This window comes from Zonotrichia leucophrys, chromosome 5 (assembly GCF_028769735.1).
Source record: "Zonotrichia leucophrys gambelii isolate GWCS_2022_RI chromosome 5, RI_Zleu_2.0, whole genome shotgun sequence".
Taxonomy (NCBI): domain Eukaryota; kingdom Metazoa; phylum Chordata; class Aves; order Passeriformes; family Passerellidae; genus Zonotrichia; species Zonotrichia leucophrys.
In genome coordinates this window covers 2832969-2841059 of record NC_088175.1, presented here as the reverse complement: position 1 = coordinate 2841059, position 8091 = coordinate 2832969, and the positions used below count along the sequence as shown (strand labels likewise).

At 44.3% G+C, this 8091-nt stretch overlaps 1 long non-coding RNA gene across 1 annotated transcript; it reads right to left on the bottom strand.

Moving 5' to 3' along the window:
* Nucleotides 1-512: 512 nt before the first annotated feature.
* LOC135448627 (uncharacterized) lies at nucleotides 513-6182 on the bottom strand. Its single transcript, XR_010440532.1, has 3 exons — nucleotides 6114-6182; nucleotides 4345-4425; nucleotides 513-2396 (listed from the first exon to the last, which is right to left on the bottom strand). It is a non-coding gene; the product is annotated as an uncharacterized LOC135448627 (long non-coding RNA).
* Between the last annotated feature and the right edge of the window lie 1909 nt (nucleotides 6183-8091).

Sequence of the window (8091 nt, the reverse complement as noted above, 5' to 3'; positions counted from 1 at the left end):
ATGGTGAGTTCGCAGGAGGTTTTTGGTCATAAGGTGCATTTAGTCAATCAAAAGCTGGACTTTGAAAGGCTTGTGGGAGAGAAATGTTGATAAAAATGGGAAGGAGGCAGTGGTAGTGCAAGAGGGGTGGAAAGAAATGATTTATGATGAAGCCAAGGCAGCTGATCTGAAAGAGATAATTATTCTTCTATAACTGGCCAGGGAATGGGGGAGCCATTATGTGGATGAATGAAGACAGCAGAAGCAATTTGTCAGCCTGACCTGTTTGAGTGAGTAACTTCAATTTCTCCTTGTCTTCTTCTAAGTGATTTTTCTTTCATCGTCACATAGGAATGTGTTTCACATTTCAAGCTCTCCTGATGCTTGCCTGAGTGAGGGAAGGGAAAAAGGAGGACTTGTGCATGAATACCAGCCATGTTTTTTTGCAGCAGTGCCCACTGGCACTGCAGAAACTACGTGCATGTTGTGCCAGTTGTTCCCAGTTTTGGGGAATTTCAGCCTTGACTGTAAAAGATGCCTTCCCAAAGAAAATTTGGAATTCAAAAGGCAGTCCAGAGGCAGAATATTTCATTGTTCTTTTACAGTGGATGTAATTTATTTTCTTTTTTGATTGAACAAAAGCTGTTTCTAAAGCTTTCACTTTACAAACCTAAAGCCACATGGCATGTGAATATTGAGCATTCCACTCCCAAATGGCTGGGTTTATTTCTTATTATTTATTTGTGGCAACAGCTCCTACATATTTTACAGTGCTAAATTCTTTCTCTTTCTTTGAGTGAGTCACCTCCAGGATTAGGAATAACAGCCAGATATGGGGCTGGAAAGCCAGACATAGGGGTGAAGATAAAGCACAGAAAAACTCCTGTGGCTCTGTACTCAAACATGTCTGGCCTCTGCAGTACCCTTGGTGGCAGCCAACCCCAAAGTTATCCCTCTTGTAAAACTTTAAAGGGCTGAATGCCATGAAAAGGGTCCTTCAGGAAAGAACTGACAGAGCTCATCACATGGTGTCTCTTGTATGCCAAAGGCCCATGTGGATTCAAACCCATTTTTTGCCTCAGACCCCCTCAGAATTGGGAAACATTTGCTGGGCAGACCTGGCTCTCATGGCCATCCTGAGCTCCCAGTGTTGTCTGCTCCCTTCCTGGTGTAGGCCAGTGGTTAATTCACTCTCCAGGTGAGGGGTCTCCACTAAATTCCTCCTTCTGCCCAAGCACGCACACACCACCATCCCTCACTTACAGAGGAGTGTCTCAGCTGACAGCCAGCACTTCCTTACATTCTGGGTTTTTGTGAGGTGAAAAAGAGTGGCTTGGTTCACCTCAGGTGAAAAGCAGACTTTCTCCTGATTCTCATGCTTTGGAGGTGCATCCTTTTAGACTATTAGATAAAAGTCTAGACAGAGATTAAAGGAAAAAGTGTTTTTCTTGGTTGTGTTTTATTAGAAAAGAGTGAACTCTGTGCTTTGAATGGAAGCCCTCAGGTGGACACCTGATTTTTCACCGATTGGGTATTTTAGTGACCCTAGGGATTAGTGAGAATTTTAAGAGCACCCAAAGTTATGACAGCTGTTGGAAAATGCTCCCTCTGGCATAAGCCTGGCTTTAAGCACAGGGAGAGCCTGTCCTGCTACAGGGACTGCACACAGTCATTTTGCAACTTTCCAGTGACCCCAAAGGGGAACTGTAAGTGCACCCTTCCAACTACTTTCTGTGCCTACTCCTTGTTACCTGCTAAACTAAACTTTGACTCCAGTGGTTACTCAAAGAGTAATTACTCCACACCCTCATCAGCCTTGACAAGGAAATTCAAGATTTGGTGTCCTTTTGAGGCTCTGGCCAAGCTCACAAGCAGGATCTTCTGTCCCCAGATGCACTTGCCTGTCCCCTTTAGAGATCTCCTCCTCCTCACTGTCCTGTAGTGTGGCCACAGCTCCCTGGAGGGAACAGACACTCCCAGGGACAGAGCTTTGGCTGGCCTGTTCTGGGCACCTTCCTTTTCATTAAATAAATTGTCTGCCAAAAATGCCACTTGCTCTCCACTGGCTTTAAAAGGTGAGAATCTGAGATGTAACCAGGTTAACTGGGCACACTTGATGTAAGTTCCCTTTGAGATATTTGTTGTAGCAGTTTGGGAAGAAATAGCAGAAAATGTGATGCAGGAATGTAATCTTCTTTCTCTTAGGTACAGTACCAAGGAGGCAGGGAAGGAACAGCAAAGGAGCAGCAATGGGGGTTGTGTGATTTACTTGATCCCTTGGCTGCTTTTTGTGTTTAGATAAGTCACGTTTCTTATATCTTTTGCTTGGATGAGCTCATAAGTGCAAATATGTGCAGCTTCAAATGTGTCCATTCATTATTGAACAGGAAAGGGTAGTGGAGCACTTCTGTCAGAGGCTGGAAATCATAAAAGATATAAGTGATGTTAGTAAAAACCAAGCTGTTATCAGAGGAAGAAGGGGAGTGGGAGGGAGGAAGGCAACCCTCCTGCATTTATTCCTCTGAGACACAATTAAAACCCTGAACGAAGATTTTCAGAAAGGGCCATGTTATTGCCTCTGCTTCATGTGCCACACTTAAAATGAATTATGAATTTGCAACAGAAGGAAAGTCTTTCATCCCAGCTTTAGCTATTTGACTCAAAGTTTAAAACTAATGAACCCGTGGGGCCGTGTTCTCCACTGGTGTTGGAATGGTGCAAAGCCTGGCTGAGGGGAGGGAGAGCATCACCTCAGTGTGGGGCATAGATGTGCAAATTCAGACTTGAGGTGGTTCAGAGTGAGATCAACCTCCTGGGATTAGTTCAGAGTTGTTGCTACACACCCAGAGGGAATGCCCTCTCTTTCCAAGGCAGCTAATTCATTTTTCATCATGGCTTGGACTTGGCCTTCTTCTTCTCCCTCCCCTTGAAGCTCTCAAATTTGTGATGGAGCACAGCTATTAGAGGTGATGCATGATTTATAAATAATAAGCATCTGTCTCAGGTTGGAATATGAAATAGGATATTTGGAAATGAAAATCCAGCTTTATATAGCAGATACTTTCCATTCCTCACCCTCAAAAGTAAAAGGTAAAAATATAGGCCCAAAGTTTGTAAAGAGTCAGATTACCCATGAAAAATGGACAGTGCCTTTCTTCAGCTGAAAGAGTTACCTTCTGTCAACCTAAATACACTTTTATTTAATGTATTTAATCAGATCTGCACCCTGGACAGCTTAAAAATGAAACACCAACCACAGAGCTTATGCCTGGAAGCCCTAAGACATCTTTCTCTCTGTTTGATATGACTGACACATCCCATCCTTGGCATAATATAATCATCATTATGTTTCTAAACAGTCAAGTATTGTAGAATTTAAAATTCCTTGGCTAGAGATGAAGTTTTGTGTTCATTGTAGGAGTTAATGCTTTTTTATTAGGGAAGTTAATTTAATATTGATTTTGTGCAGGGGAAAAATATGTTGCCATGTTGTGATAGATGCAAAAGGTGAAAGGGCTTCACAAAAAGAGATTAATATTTTTTATTCATTTAAAAAACATTCCCAGCAAATGTGCAATTGCCCAACATGTGAAGATTTTTCTATGAGGTTAAACATTTTACCCTGTTCTTACAGCTACAACTCTTTTTTTTCCCTTTCCAAAGACACACATAAGAGAAATGTTATTCCTCGCTATGAAGTGTTAAAGTTAGGTAGCAGCTGTGATGCCTACCATCAGCCAATATGTTGCTTTTAATGATCTCACTCATACATTATGAATGAGGAAATTGCAAGGCAGGAAAACATAGTGAACATAATCTTTAACTGTTCAGCTACTAAAGAGCTTTTTCCCTGAAAGTTACAGTCCCTCTGACTTTCCTGTTTGCAGCAACTGCTTGACATCATGCTTGGCTCTACACCAGCATAAACCAGGGATGTGGTCAAACCACAAGCCATGCTAATAGGTTTTCATGAGTTAAAAAACCCCTCAAAATCCAGCCTTTAGATGCAGTCCACTTTGAAATTAGTGGATTCATTTTATTGGGGTGTAACAAAGCAGCATGTTTTCCCACCAGACCTCAGCCTGGCAGGAGATGTGCCATGAGTTTTGATGCCTGCATTTATCAAATCTTGGTTCTTTAGGGTGGGATGTTTAGTTTGCCACTCCTGTTTGAGATGGCACCAGTGAAGAAAGTGCTGAGGGCTCTTCTGTCAGCCACTAGCGCTTCCTTATTCAGGGCTGGACAAGCCAGGCCAAGGATGTTGAAACAGCCAGCCTGCCACCAGTGGATGGGCTCCATTCCCACCATGACAGGCTCACAGGGGATCCCTGGCCCCACATCCCTGCTCAGCTGGGTGACACTTGCCTTGACAGACAGGCACTGCCTCTTCTCTGCTCAGGGTTTTGCCTTCACTCTTTTTCCTCTCCCTGGAGAACCAGGAGCTGGCTGTAAAGACATCCCATAAAACACTCCAGACAATTGCATCATTTGTTCTTTCTTCTGATATTTTGGCCCTGAACTCCCAGAGATGAGAATCAGCTGCAGAATCCTCTGAGGCTGCAGGAAGCTGCTGTGCCTTACGCCCTGTCCTTCCTGCCTTATCACTGCAGGATGTGAGGAAGAGATTATTGCCTCTTGCCTCAAAACAGCATTTATAGGTCCCTGAAAACCCTGACATCCACACCCCTCCAGGCAGGATTCTGGCCCTTGGGCTCCTGGAATGGCTGCTACTGGCTGGCCTGTGCCATGACCCATTGCCTCATCCCTGGCAGTGTTCAAAGCCAGGCTGGCTAAGGCCTTGAGCAATTTGGTCTAGGGAGAGGCATCCCTGCCCCTGGCAGGGGGTTTGGGATTAGATGGACTTCAAGGTCAGTTCCAAGCCTCAACATTCTTTGATTCTGTGTCCCACCACAGCCACTCCTGTGCAGGAGCCCACCATGAGCACTGACAGCTCAGTAAATCACAGCCTGACTCCTTTTCCTGCTTCCAGGCTGTTTTGCTACAGCATAAAGAACATTCCCAATTCTCTTTATGGAAATTAGTCCTTTCCATTCTTCCACTTTATTAGCTTGCTAAATATATTGGGATGTATCCCCTTTCCTTCACATAGGATTGCAACACTCTCTTTGCTCAATAAAGGATTTGGAAGAGTTTTTCATATTTGTATTAATTGCACAACAAAGGCATTTCCATGTCCTGCAGTTTGGGGGCTGCTGGGGTCAGAGAAAACAGAGCCTCTTCCTGTGCTTCTCTCATGCTTTTCAGCCAAGAGCAGTGGAGGGGAACACAGCAGAGGAAGAAGAAAGGAAAAAAAAGAACTCCACCAAGCAAGTAAAAGCTTGGAAGAAACTTCTGCAACCTTCAGGCCTGAATTTTCTTTGTGAGAAATCATTAAGCAGGAATCACAGCGAGATATGCTGCAACTACTGCTTTGCAGGAAATTAAATTAGATCATAATTTCTCTTACTAATTTTAGGAAACCATGACTCTAGATGCCTTTCTGGATTATACTTATATGCAAATATTTTAATATGGATGATATACCGGAAGACTGGTATTCATTGCCCTACTAAAAAAAAAAAAAAACCAAAAAAGAATATTTTCTTCTGCTTCAAGAGACAATTTGTGTATGGAGGGTAGCCAGAAGGAGAATGTCAGAAATGTTGATTTTATCCCTTGTAGGCAGGTATGCTGAGCCACTCCTCTCTTCTCAGCATGGCACACACTCAAGAAAGAGAAAAACGTAATGCAATCACCTCCCAGCAGGGTTCCCTTGTTTCTGGCATAAGGATTAGTGAAGACAAGATGGGAAGCGCAACGTGCAAAGGAAGAAGATGGGCAGAAAAGCAGCTCACTGTTCCTTCTGGTGCTGCACATGCCTGCAGAACATCCTCATACACCATGTCAGCACCAAATAATACATGGCATGGCTGGATGCTTACAAACATCTGGGGCAGCCAACAAATCTACACCTGTGTCCTTTCAGACATGGTCACTGTTGGGAACACCTTGTGTCAGACCATGTCCTCCCTCCCCACTGCCCATCCTAGCAGGCAAAGACTGTTGGCTTATATATTAAGAGTTCTATTATCATTATAGTGCAAGGATTCCACATTGCCAGAGTTTCATACCACCTTGATGTTTCTCATAGGCAGCTCCTCCAAGCACCAACTCTTCCTCATCCTTGCAGTAACTATCTGACTCCAGTTCCCACCAATCCACTCCTTTATACCACTGTTCTTCTTGGCTACAGGTGTGGCCTGTTAACATCAGGCCTGCTCCTAATCTTTAGCAATTGGTTCAGCGGCAACTCTTTAGGGGATAAGATTACATTCTGTGCCACCTTCATTTACCCATACAGTATCCTCCTACAAGAGACCCTGCAGGAATATCCTCTGCAGGGCTTTATCCCCTGGGACACCCCACGGTGAACACAGAGGTCCTGAGCTCCTGCAGGAGCCCAGGGGGGCTCAGAGAGAGGAACCTGAGCTGGGTTGGATTAGAGGAGGAGCTCCAGGTGGTGCTGGGTCCCAGCATGGGCAGGCTCTGGGAGCTTAGGGAGGTCCCTGCCTCAGGAGGGTTCAGTCCTTCCTTGAGGCTGACGAGCAAATTGCTGCAGAGGAGCATCTGCCATCCGAACTTTGTGTTGAGGTCGCCTCTGAAAGTCAGAAGATGCAAGTTTAGGGTTATGCCTTAAAGAAATCCACTCTTGGCCACAACAGCCGCTCCCTCCTGCTGCTGCTTCCTTGCAGACATGTTGCCTCACAGCCAGTGGCACTGATCCAAGGCTGGATGTGATAAAGTGTGACCTTCCTTCCTATTCCTTGTCACTCTTCCTTTTTTCATTAAATCCCTCTGCCTCCCACTTGCCACTTGGAGTGAGACAATGACTCATTTGTTTATAAATTCAGCTACTTAGACTTTGCTTTCCCATTCCCTGCTTCTGTATATTTTATGTCTCTACAACCTCCATGACTAAAATCATCTTTAATTAAGAGGCTTCTTCTAATCTGGACTTTGGACACCTTAACCTGCTTTTTTTTCACCCTTCATTGTTATAGTTAGATGCCTTCAAGAAGAGACAGCTGCCTGCTTTTAGTCACTATGCTAATATTTACAGATTGGAAAAATGAGTGTTTAATTAGAGTAATTGGAAAAATAGTGTTTCATTTCTCTTGAGGAAAAAAATAGTGGAAGATCTTTAAATAAAGGACAGAGGATCTGTAAAGAGGACTTTGTGTACCACTCCACACCTGTGATGGATGCACAGCCCTTAACCAAGTTTGGTACAGCTCCAGAGGGGATAAAGGCCTGAGCCACAGATGGGTCAAGAACTCCTCCACAACACTCCAGGAAACAGGCAAAGGAACAGAGTGACCCCTGAGCATCAATGCATATGAGCTGGGAACACCAATCATGCAATTAACAGATGAATAGAGGGTGGTTTTTCCAAGACTTATTTATCAAGGAACAAAGAAATTTGTGGGTACAAGGAGTTTCATGCATACGTTTCCCATTGCATGCAATCTGACTGCAGGCCAACCACTTTATCCCATAAACATGACAGGCTAAGTGAGCCTTGTCCCTGCCAGGCAGTGTGGCTGCATGGTGGGGATCTGCCTGGGGCTGGGACACCTCTCAAGGTTGCTCTTCGAGGCTGTGACTTTCTCCTAATAACAGATCTTGGCACCAATCCAATCCAATCCAATCCAATCCAATCCAAGTTCTTTCTGAATTGCAGCAGCACTGCAGGCCAGGTGAGTCTCCCCTTGAGCAGAGTTTGATGTTCCTGTTCTGAGACTGAGATCCTCATAGCTGAGGGCAGTGACCCCTAACTCACAACAGGTCCTCAGGGAGTGACTGACAGCAAGCTAAATTCACACCAGAGAAATCCATGGTTTATTTCCATTATAAATAAACCATGCCCAAGCCTGAGAATGAGATGGGCTCAAGATGTACCTAAGCTCTGTCAGGAGTTCAAAAAGCACAAGATTTCACTCTGAACCTTGTGACTCAACAGGAAAGTCTCACTTACCCTTTTGCATCTTCAGCTTCTGTGTAATAACAATTCTAGCTTGATTCTAACTTTTCCTGTGTATGTTATTTCCATGT